Consider the following 12,016-nt stretch of genomic DNA (forward strand, 5'->3'; position numbering starts at 1 on the left):
AGTAACCAAGATGTCTTTCAGTAGGTGAATGGATAAATAAACCGTGGTCCACCAAGACAGTGGAGAATTATGTAGTGCTAAAAAATGAGCTATGAAGCCATGAAAAGACAGAGGACACTTAAATGCATGTTACTAAGTGAAAGAAGCCAATCCAAAAAAGATACCTACCATATGAGTATAACTTATGACATTCTGGAAAAGGCAAAACCATGGAGACAATGAAAAGATCAGTAGTTGCCAGGGCTGGTGGAGAGGGAGGGATGGATATATGGAGCAGAGGATATTTAGGGCAGTGGTGAAACCACTCTGTTATGATATGGTAATGGTGGATACATGTCACTATTAATTTGTCCAAACCAACAGAATGTACAACACCAAGACTGAACCCTAATGTAGATTATGGGCTTCGGGTGATAGCTCAACGTAGGTTCATCAAGCTTTAGCAAATGTGGTAACAAATGTACCACTTTGGGGGATGTTGATAATAGAGAAGGCTATGCATGTGTGCGGGGAGGGAATATATGAGAAATCCTTGTGCCTTCTGCTCAATTTTGCTGTGAACCTAAAACTGCTCTAAAAAATAAAGTCTATTTTTAAAAAGCGGGGGAGAGGGTAAGTTATCTCTGTACCATATGACAACCAATGCATTCCCGTCAAGTCTCACTCTAGTAAAAAGAGGGTTATGATGAGGATACAATGCTGGAACCTTATAGGAATGGAAATTAAGTAAAGTGAGACCTCAGGAGAACTGAAAAGCCATCAGAAATATTAATAATAATAATAATAATAGCTACCATGTAGTGAGGGCTTACCCTGTGCCAGGCACCATGCTAAGCAGTTCACCTGATAGCAACATTCCTACTTTACAGATAAGGAAATTGAGTTCCTAGACAAGTTAGGCAATTGGCCCACTTTCGTATAACAGAGTCTAGATTCAGACCCCAGTCTATCAGACCCCAGAGTTGAAGTGTTTGTTTTTTCCATTTCTTAGTATCCTATGGCTCTTTCTTTCATCTGCATTTCTCAGTTCAAGAGTTCCCTCCACTTCCTCATCTACTTACCTGTGACCCAAAATGGCTGCCTCATCCCCAGAGCTTTTAGAGAGACTCTTATCTTTAGGACTCCTAATTCACTTGAAAAAGTATGACTAGCCAATGAATTGGTGGGCATTGAGATGGGTATCCTTCTCAGCTATGGCTGATTGGCCCTTGGATGGATACCTGTTGGCTCACACCGAGCTACAGGTAGTCCGGGTAATTTTCCTGATGTGTCCTTCATACCAGGACATCACTCACTATCCTTGAAACCAGAACCCTGGAGTGGACTCTGTAAACCTGATCCTTTCCTCACATGTAGAATCAGGCTAATAATGGTACCCCCGCATGGTGTTATTATGAGACTGAAGGAGGTAATCCATGCCAACTGGAAAGAACAGCACATAGCATACAGTAGTTGCTAGGAATGACATTATTATTCCAGCCCTACTACAAGTACTTTTGTGCTGGTCTTCCAGTATGCTATGCCTTTGACTTGCAACTTAGTTAGTTTGCCTGACCCACCCCTTTCAAGAACATGTGTCTCAACAATCGCCAAACTTAAATGTCCCCGGAAACAAATCCTTTTCTAGTGCACGTTTGATAACACCCTCAAACAACGGTTAAAAAAACCCAACAATTCAACTGAGTAAATTTGAAGCTCTAATTGTCTTTATTAAATGATTGAATCCAGCAGCATCCATCCCTTCTAGTAATTAGAAAGGCCCTCTGAGGAATTGTACAAAATGGAAGGTTTTTATAGGCAGAAGGAGGGTGGGGCGAGGAAAGCAAAAGAGAAGAAAAGATGGCTTCAGGCCAGTTCATCTTTTGGGGGGAAGGGAATGGCAGGGTCTTCTCACACAGATTACCACACTAGTGCAAATCAGGATATTACAGATTGACTGTTTAAAGTTCACATTTTGGGGAGAAGCCTTGGCTTGCTGTAGAGGGGCAAATAACCCCATTTTGGGCCCATTGTTTCTTTTCTTACACAACAAAGGTAGGTGATTCCCAGTCTGAAAATGTCTGGGGCTATTACTCTAAAATGACCCAAATCAAAGCTAGCTTTTTTGTTTGGGAAGGTAGTTATAAAACCAGGTCCTTTATTGGGGGGGCCAATGCAGGGCCCAAAATTGTGACCTTAAGATCCGGTCCTGAGCTGAGATCAGGAGTCAGATGCTCGACCAACTGAGCCACCCAGGCGCCCCACAAAGCGAGGTCTTAAAGGAAGAAAGCAGAGTTCACAGAACTGATAGGCAGAAATGCCCTGTAGCAAACTCTGCCCTGAAGTCACGTTTTGCTCCACTGGTCCATTTAACAAGGAAACGATTCATTACTGACCATGAATAACAGGGGAAAGGATGATGGGACTGAACTTGTCCAGACAACCAAAGTGACTTATGCATTTGCACGATATCCCCAACAATGCCACCACAGCAATCTTGGGAATTTAAGTATTTCCAGATGATTGCTATGTATCTTAGCATAGTTCTTCTAGAATCAACTCAAGCTGTGCTTTATACGAAATAGGCATTCAGACTCTCGTTGACTTGGTAAAGAGTAAATAAGGAACAAAGAGGAGAAGTGCTGCCATGAAGTCTCATCCAAACAAACAAGATAAAGGATTTCCCAGCCCATATATCATAATGATTACCAAGGTACATGCATGTCATTGCAGAGCCCTCCTTTGATATTCGCAACTGTTGTCTTGCAAGCAAAGGCCGCTGTTATTCAATTTTACAGATGATAGAATTGAGGCCCAGCAGCTTGCTACTTCTTGTCACTGCTAGTAAGAAAAATACAGGTCAGAACTCCAGCCCCCTGACTCACATGTTGATTCCCTGCCCCAGGATGGCTCAGTGGTGTGCCCTGGTGAAAACGGGGGGGAGGAAACTTCCAGATGGTGAAATCAACTACCTGGCTGAGAAATAATCAGTGTCTCTTAAAGTGTGCCTTAAATCCCTAATGTGCCATGACACTTCGAGAATAAGCTTGGGAATTACTACTCACCAGATAATCTACCCTGATGTATATATAACATCTGAGACCCTGAGCAAGCAATCCCACCACATAGAAACATGTACAACATATTAATCCTGTATTGCTCAAACTTATTTGACCATAAAATTCTTTTTGTGTGTGTTATTAATATCTCATGGAGGAATATTCTCTGGAAAATACTTTAGATTATGTTAAAAACAATTATTCAGGGACATAAGTAAATTAAAAAATTATGCCTCATTCCATTTTGCCTAATCCCTAGTTTCTTAAGTCCTAACTAATTTCTAGAAGCAATACTCATTGTAAGCTACATTTCTGGACATGTCACATGTTATTAGGAAGTATATAAGGAGGGTGAAGCTTTCAAAAATTGAAGTAGGCTTTGGGAGGGCAGATTAATATAAAAATAGAGCTTCCATCTCCAACCTCCCAGTGGTCTACAGAAACTCCAGGAGTTTCTTCATTTGTCTTCTCTACCTACATAATTTTTCGTGTATCTGCAGCTATGTCAGTGGGGTGAGGAGTAAGATATTTATCCTTCTCTTCCTCATCTTGTGGCTTTCCCCACAAAGAGGACTTTCTCTAATTTGGAGGAAGAAAGCTTTGGCTTCTTGGAGACCAGCATTGTGTGTGTAAAGTAGAAAGGTCACCCCGTGGTTGCTAGGAACAATGGCTGGCAGCATTAAGGAAAAAGGGACTGTAACTTACATGCCTTTCAGAAACCTTTATCGAGAATCAATTAACCAACCAACTGAAATCCACTGCACAAACAGAGTGAGCCCTTTCATTATCAAACTGCTTTCCAGGACCTTCTTGTCAGGGACTGCGTGTTTTGTTTGAGGGAGGCAAATTATGCTCAGAGACCGGATTTGAATTTCCAGTCATTGATTCAACAGAGGTTCACTGTGGATATTTTGTAAGCTAACAGTATACAGGATAATGTCTTTTAATAAGCCAAGAAAGAAATAAACCTCCAAACCAGTGATAGATTAATCACACTATTGTTTCAGGCAAGGAGCGATGAAAGGAATAGTCCAAACCTAGTTGAGGTGTGCCTCAACCCAGAGCTGATGTCCAGCTGCCAACGCAAAAGGAAAAGTCGCCTGTTGCTAGAGCATGTCGCTGCAGAACGATGGAACCAGTGTCCATGGGCAAGATGATCTTTGTGGGGCCACGTCATGGCTTTTGCCTCTGTCGGTAAGAGTCACCTTTACTGCTGCAGGAGTCAATTGCCCCAAGGTCTTCAGACAGTTTAGATCCCTGAAACGTAGCCTTGCCCAGACAGAACATTCTCAGATGGTCCTTACAAACTCTTGATATTTATAGTCTAAATGTCCCCTTGCTTTTTCATCTGTTTTTACTGAGAAGCTCCCAGTGGGACCCTCAGCAGCTGAGCTACTGCTGAGTTCTTGTCAGCTACGACAGATGAAATGGTGCTCACTTTGGCAGCACATAAAGACTGGAGCGATGCAGAGAAGATCAGCGTGGTCCCTGCCAAAGGCCTAACAAGTGGATTTGAAATCACATCAAACCAGTATACAGCCCTGCGGCTCCCCAGTTAACTACTAAAGCAACCTCCCTTGAGAGAATTAGTTTTGATTCTCCTCCCCACCCCCCACCCCCCGCCTTTATATCCAGATTAAGCCGTTGAACCAAATTGCCACATTATGGCACATATTTCCCTTCCTACTTGGGGAAACACATGAGCCTCCTTGTCTGTGGCCATTCCCCCAGGCAGCAGTGTTTAAGATATCTTCTCATCCTTGGCTTTGCCCTGGGCCTGGGGTAGGTTTACGCAACAGGCTGCTTTCTGCCACATTGAGTTTTCCTTCATATGGGATCCCAAACGGCCTCCCAGAGACTTTCCTCCTACTCAGGTTCTCGTGCCTAAGGTTTCTTCTTCATCATCAGGACAGCTCTCTCAGGAAACAGTCTCGAGGCTTAGGACAACATGCCCCAGAAGTTAGCCCCTCCTCCAGCCTGCAGGCGTGGGCATCACTTCCTCAGTGGCCTCAGGCCTCTCTCCACAAACAGGGTTTCTCAAGAGTGGCAACGGGTTAGTGCCTTCCTGAGCGCTGGCAGATGGCTGGGGGTCCACAGCCTCCTCTTCCACCTGCCCCACCTCCGCTATCTCCCAGCACCCGAGAAGCAGAGCTTTCCCAGTGAGATTGTGCTCTTCCTCACAGCTCCTCTCTGGGAACGTGGGCCCTGGGCAGAGATCACCCCGCTCCATCATTTGGTCAGAACTGTATGGCCGACACTGAGCACTTTGGAGTCACCTTCCTGGGAAGGCCAGTGCGCTGTTTCTTTTACCTCTCTCTTGCTCAGAGCAAGAACAAAATTAGCTCTCTAGGCATGCAGAGTGAAGTGTTCTTTCTTGAGGATTTTAACCACCGAGGGCAGAAAAAAGCACACCGACTCAAATGATTCCCCTTCTTAGCTGCTTGTAAGATCCTCTGTGCCATTTATATCACTCTATCTAGGTGAGAAGTGGTGCTTTTCTTAAAGGTTAAGAACAACACCTTTAAATCATAAAGTTATTTAAATAATAAAATCAAACGTGTAAAATGCACACAAGTTCTTTATGAATGTAAATGTTTACATTGTATAAATATAATCCATATTAATAAACTCACAAAACAATGCTATGAGATAGTTACTATTATATCCATTTTACAGATTGGAAAACCAAGGAAAAGAAAGGTAAATCCCCTCTACAGCCAGTACAGTGAGTGGGAGAGCTGGTGTTACTTTTTCCCTCCCAGACTCTCTGTCCTGGTGTCCTTACTGCAAGGTGTTACTCCCTCTGGAAAAGGTTCTCTTTCTCTCCTCTTTCTGTCTCTCTCTCTCTGTCTCTCACACACACATACACACACTACTAAAGAAAAAGTAATTCTGGCTTATTCAAGACGATTAAAATACGAATATTGCAGTGGCTGGGGTTTGGGGGGGGGGGGCTCAACTCCAGCTACAACAAGGGCATGTGGGGATTTAGAGCCAAGGAGCAGAGTGAGGGGCCAGTGGGTGGAACATTACTAAGAGGAGACATTAAGGCTAGGGGGATTCTTGCGAAACTGGCTAACAGGCCCAAGACAGGACGAGGGCCTAGGGGGAGGCCTAGTTGAGAGGAAGGCTCAGAGAGAGGAGCCTGACTAAGATGTGATCAAGGAGACAGTCTTTGCTGACACATGTACACACACACACACACACACCAGGTTTGCCTTCTGCCAGTCCCACTAGTGTTATTCCTCTTCTAAAACTTGGGGGCAGGTTAGTAATCAGAAAATTTGAGTTCTAAGCATTGCCTCCCCTTGCTTTCCTTCTGTCCCTTGAGCCCTCAGGATAAGTAAGGATACACCGAGCAAGCATTCTCCTCTTCACAGGACTCCCAGAGAACATTCTGGGCGGTGGAGAAAGGCAAGAGAGCAATCATCTAGGGTATCCGCCATTGGCATGAGGTCTGAGCAGGCGCAGTCGGGTGGAGAGCTCCAGGGGCAGCAGGAGGTGAAAGGCCAAGGAAGCCTGTTGCCCTGTGCAGGTTTTGAGGAGCACGTAATGCTCGTTGGAACTGGCTGTCAGCCACATAATGATGTTGCCAGAGGGGTCAGAAGGGCTGTGAAGTATTTCCTGTCACGATTTCAGACAAAGGACATCTAGCCGCTCTGCAGATTGAAACACACAGTAGGGTCAAAAAAATGTGAAAAAAACTTTGAAACGGGCAAGATGATCATGTCTCCTTTCAGTGGAATGCTTCATGTTGTCTGGAGGACCCTTCCCGCGTGGGCAGATTCATTAGAGGTCTGTGCCTTTCTTGGGCTTCAATGATTACGCAACTCTACTTTTTAACTCGCAGAGACCTCAAGATTTCACGCAAATGATTTCTGTCCATGAAAAAGCAAACGAATTCGGTCCCAGGAAATTATGATTGATTTCCACCCTGTGGTACTGGCTGTCTCTGCATCTATGAGCAAGTGAAAATCAGCATTTCTGGTTGCCCATATAAATGACCGTCTTTGGCTTTGCCTTTGATGTAGTTCTAACATCTTCCTAGTTCTCTCAATATCAGTGAGTTAAATAAAATCTTTGACATGTGTTCATTCCGTGTTTGTAGAGGAGTGTCATGACTGTACTTTTAAAACAATTACTCTCTAGCCGGAGAGTCCACAATTTGATAGCTAACTATCAAATCCTTTCTCACTCCTCTGTTCTCAGCCGTGACCCTAAAATTAGACTAGATGCCAGATCGTGCTGTTTCTCCAAAGGACTCAGCTTTAAAAGTAAGTAAATGAAGATTTAAAAGGTTCCTTGCAAGGGAGACTAGGACTTCATAAGCCATGTTTAATTCATTGGTAAAACTGCCTGGCTCACTGGGCTTGCACCAGGGCTGGCAGGAAAATACCGACCAGCAGCCTCTGGCGGAAGAAAGGTTGGAAGGGGTGTGTCTGCAAGAATACCTCATGTATGCTAACCCTACACTAGGAGAACTTGGAAAAAATCTTCTTAAAGAGAGGGGTGGAGAAAGCGGAAGTGCAGAGAGCAGGAGAGAGTTCCAACTCACATCATTTAAATGATTTGAGAATTGGGGATTCTTTAACTGATCGGGTCTCACTTGTCTATTTTTGCTTTTGTGGCTTGTGCTTTTGGTATCATATCCAAGAAATCAGTGCCAAGAGCAGTGGGATATTATTCAGCTTTAGAAGGAAATCCGGCCGTATGTGACAACTCTGATGAAACTGCAGGACTCGATGCAGAGCAAAGTAAGCCAGGATTGGGAAGGACAAATACCACATGGTTCCCCTTACATGAGGTATTTAAAAGAGTCAAACTCATAGAAACTGAGAGTAAAAGGCTGGTGGCCAAGGGCTGGCAGGGGAGGGGAAATAGGGGGTTGCCATTCAATAGGTATAAAGTTTCAGTTACACGAGATGAATAAGTTCTGGAGACGGGCCGTACAACATTGTCTATAAATAACAATATCATATTGTACATGGTAAAATTTTGTTTTGGGGTGCCTGGGTGGCTCAGTCGGTTAAGCACCTGCCTTCAGCTCAGGTCATGATCCCAGATTCCTGGGATCGAGCCCCACATCGGGCTCCCCGCTCAGCAGAGAGCCTGCTTCTCCCTCTCCCTCTGCCCCTCCCCATCCCACTCATGCTCATGCTCCCCCCAAATAAATTAATAAAATCTTTAAAATAAATAAATAAATAAAAACTTTGTTTTGATAAGAGGATAGATCTTATTGGGGAGCAAGAATGTCCTGTCCCCACAAAGTGCCTAGCTGGACTAAGAATCAAATTAACATGAGACAGATTCACAGGAGAAAATCACATTTAATAGTGTATGTATAGGGAATCCACATAGACATGGAAATGCCAAAGACAGGCAAAATAAGGTGTAGATAGATATAGATATAGATATAGATATAGATATAGATATAGATATAGATGTCATCCTGAGCTAAGGAGAAGGGGGGGCGGTCTGGGTGTCAGGAGGGGACTGCAGTTCACAGGGCAATGAGAAGAGATGTTTGGTAATTAGGTGTTATCCCGCCATACAGATGGGTCACTCAGATAAAATTAATCTGTGGTAATAATCATGATTCTGGGAACGATCTCCAATTTAGATATTTCTATGTAGTTAAGGGAGGGCCACAATTTCTCCTGAGCTTGCAGGGTCTTGATTGCCTTCAGCTCAGAATAATCTACATGCCACAGCGGCCATTCTGGGGTGGCCTGCCCTTGGCCCTTGCCATGTTATGTTACCACAATTAAGAAAGGAGGCAGGCAGGCAGGCAGGAGAGAGAGAGAGAGGGAGGGAGGGAGGGAGGGAGGAAGGAAGGAAGGAAGGAAGGAAGGAAGGAAGGAAGGAAACAGATAAAAAACTTAAAAAAGAAAAGAATCAGGGGCTCTTGAAAATTCCGACTTTTCTCTGCAGTGTTATTAACTCAAGCCAGAACGTGGCTACAGTGATCAGGGGTAAGCCCCAACATTACCTGGTCAGCTACTCCAGTCCATGCCCCCGAGTTCCGAGTTCTGAGTTCCGAGCTCCTTTAGTTCTACTTTACATAAGAAAAATGGGTCAGAGGCGGTGAGCTGTGAGGGATCCACCACCAAACCACTGCCCAACCCCCATGCGTGATTTTTTCCCCAGCCTCTGCTCCTCCCCACAGATAAAAGCAGACCAGAAACTCCACCACCACCACCGCAAGGAGCCTGGTGTCATTCAAAATGAACAGAAAGGAGTCCAAAGGATCAGATGTTTCTAATCATGGTCCAGACTTCCCTGCATCAGAATGACCTGGAAAGCTTGTTAGAAATGCAGATTCCCATTCTCCACTCCAAAACGTGCTGAATCCGTTGAAGACTTGTATGCACTTGAAAGTTTAGTTCAAACAGCAAACACCAAAAAGAGGGGAGTGTATTGCTTATCCTCTGTAGGCCTTAAAAACCAGCCAGAGCAGAGTCAGAACTGGGCTCCAGCTAACCCACCGTACAGGCTTTCCCAGCCATGCCCTGCTGCCTCTCAGGCACAGCTAAGGTGGAGAAATGAAACCAGCTTGATAAGTGTTTTGCTGTTCACCATCTGTTTATCATTTTCAAGCCATCTGTTCCTTCCTGTGAACTATTTTGGCTATTAAGGCACTAGGAAGTGGTGATTAGAGCTCGATTCTGGACCTAGAATACCAAGATTTATTTCCTTTTTATTTAAATTCAATTAGCCAACATATAGTACATCATTAGTTTTCGGTGTAGTGTTCAATGATTCATTAGTTGTGTATAACACCAAGTGCTCATCACATCACATCCCTTCTTAATGCCCATCGCCTGGTTACTCCACCCCCCACTCACTCACCTCCCTTTCCACAACCCTCAGTTTGTTTCCCCGAGTCAAGAGTCTCTCATGGTTGTCTCCCTCTCTGATTTCTTCCCATTCAGTTTTTCCTCCCTTCCCCTACGATCTTCTGTGCTATTTCTTATATTCCGCACATGAGTGAAACCATATGATAATTGTCTTTCTCTGATTGACTTATTTCACTTAGCATAATACCTTCCAGTTCCACCCATGTCAATGCAATGGTAGTTAGAATACCAAGATTTAAATTCTGACTTTGCCATGGGGCACCTGGGTGGTGCAGTCGGTTAAGCGTCTGACTGTTGGTTTTGCCTCAAGTCCTGATCTCCGGGTTGTGAGAGCGAGCCCCGCAGCAAGCTCCGCACACAGCATGGAGTCTGCTTGAGATTCTCGCTCCCTCTCCCTCCCACCTGTGCGCGCACACGCACGTGCGCTCTCTCAAATAAATAAATAAATCTTTAAAAAAAATAAATTCTGACTTTGCCACTTCTGAGCTTTGAAACCCTGGGTAAGTCACTTAACCTCTCTGTGCCTTGGTCTTCTCATTTATAATTACAGTATCTCTCCTATTGTTGTTGTGAGAGGTATACTAATTAATACAAGTTGTGACAGTTTAACGAACACAGCTTGTGTGAATTCAAATAAGAATGCATGCAAAGAGCTTAAAGAAAGCCTGGTATGTGATAAGTGCTCAGTGAATAATAACCATCCCTCTTACAATTATTGGCTTCTCTCCTGTGATTATTTCTTAAGATAGGAGGAGGCTTTAACAATTAATTTGGCTATCATAGATTAATACTGAGAGGCAATGATGCAGCTATATTCTGAGCCCACTGGCTTAAACTCCTTCATTTGGCCACGTTAGTCAAGGTCACTGACCCAGGTGCAGGTTCTGTGAGGACCCAGCTTGGCTGGCACAGACTGTACGAGGTAGGGACATAAAGGGCCACCCAATCATGGCTCTGTGACTGTGAGCTATGTCCTTATTGGTGACTTTCCCCTTGGTTGGCTTTCAATAGGATTAAAGGTGTGCTTTAATATCCCATCCCCTGACAAAAGTCAAAGAGGCATCTATTGAGACAGGCAGGGCTCCTCGGGTAAGAAGAGTTTGAGACATCCCTCTCCCACACGGGCTGGACCTTGTTCTTACATACCTCACCCCAAGCTCTCCTTCCAGATTCCAGGGAAGAGGACTTTCTTAGGGTGGAGACGAATGCTTAGATCAACTCTGCACAACTGCTGCAGAAAAGGAAACAAGCCTCTTCTTAGGCACTTACAGCGTGAATCTTGTCTTAAAAAAAAAAAATGACATTAAGAAGCTGCAACTACCAAACCAAAGTCTACTGTTGAAATAAGGAGCAAGCATGCCTTATGACAGAGCTGAGTGTGTTGCAGTATGCCCTAGAAAGGAGAACCACTTTAGATCATTGTTCCTCTTGCTTTCAGGAGGACTCATGAGACAGCATGCACCCTGGGTTGGAAAGTCGTGAAAACTGCATTAGCATGGCCTGTTTACCGCGCTCTGTGTCCCAGAACCCCTCGACGACCCGGAGGCAACACAGATTGGTAAGCATCACCGTCTCCAACGTGCTGTCCGCGCAGTAAACAACCATTTGTTCCGGGACACCCCGGGCCCTGGAGGCCACAGAGCACGTAGGAGCTCCGCTCTGCCTGGCCACTTGCTGTCTGCCTGACTTGGAGCAAATACTGCAAATCTCTCTGAAGTTCCATTTCCTCATCTGGGACACAGGGAGCCAAATACTTCAGTATATTAGTCAGGATGTTTTCTTTGGGCATCAGTTACGCAAAAAGCCTGACCTGAGTGCTTTGATAACCAGGGGAAGTCCCATCTCATGTAACAGCAAGTACGCAGGTGTGCAGGTGTGCCAGGAGCCGGGGCCTGCCTCTGCTCTGCTTGGCTCTGGCCTCCTCCCTCTGTGCTGGCTTCCGTTACAGCTCTAGAAATTCCAGGCAAACATCCAGACACCACAAGGTCCAGAGTAGGGAAGACCGATGTCTCTTTCTACACACCTCTCTTTCATCAGCGAAGAAAACTTCCCCTATCTCCCACCCCGCCAGCCGAGCTCTGCTCGGGCCTCACTGGCTTGAACAGGGTCACATGACCGCCT

The 12,016-nt window shown here is 44.9% G+C and overlaps 1 protein-coding gene across 12 annotated transcripts in view; it reads right to left on the minus strand.

The window, feature by feature from the left end:
• Positions 1 to 968: 968 nt before the first annotated feature.
• Positions 969 to 12,016, minus strand: part of LOC105238601 (translation initiation factor IF-2-like) — a 31,487-nt gene continuing 20,439 nt past the window's right edge. For 5 of the 12 annotated variants that reach the window (XR_004625727.1, XR_004625719.1, XR_004625717.1 and 2 more), the window contains 4 exons: positions 11,042 to 11,178; positions 9,028 to 9,090; positions 6,392 to 6,697; positions 970 to 5,531 (listed from right to left, as the gene is read on the minus strand). The gene's annotated coding sequence lies outside the window, so the exon portion shown is untranslated. Of the gene's footprint in view, positions 5,532 to 6,391; positions 6,698 to 9,027; positions 9,094 to 11,041; positions 11,179 to 12,016 lie in introns of all 12 variants that reach the window. The other 7 variants (XR_004625728.1, XR_004625720.1, XR_004625722.1 and 4 more) reach the window with 6 other exon arrangements.

Source organism: Ailuropoda melanoleuca, chromosome 5, assembly GCF_002007445.2.
Source record: "Ailuropoda melanoleuca isolate Jingjing chromosome 5, ASM200744v2, whole genome shotgun sequence".
NCBI classification, from domain to species: Eukaryota; Metazoa; Chordata; class Mammalia; order Carnivora; family Ursidae; genus Ailuropoda; species Ailuropoda melanoleuca.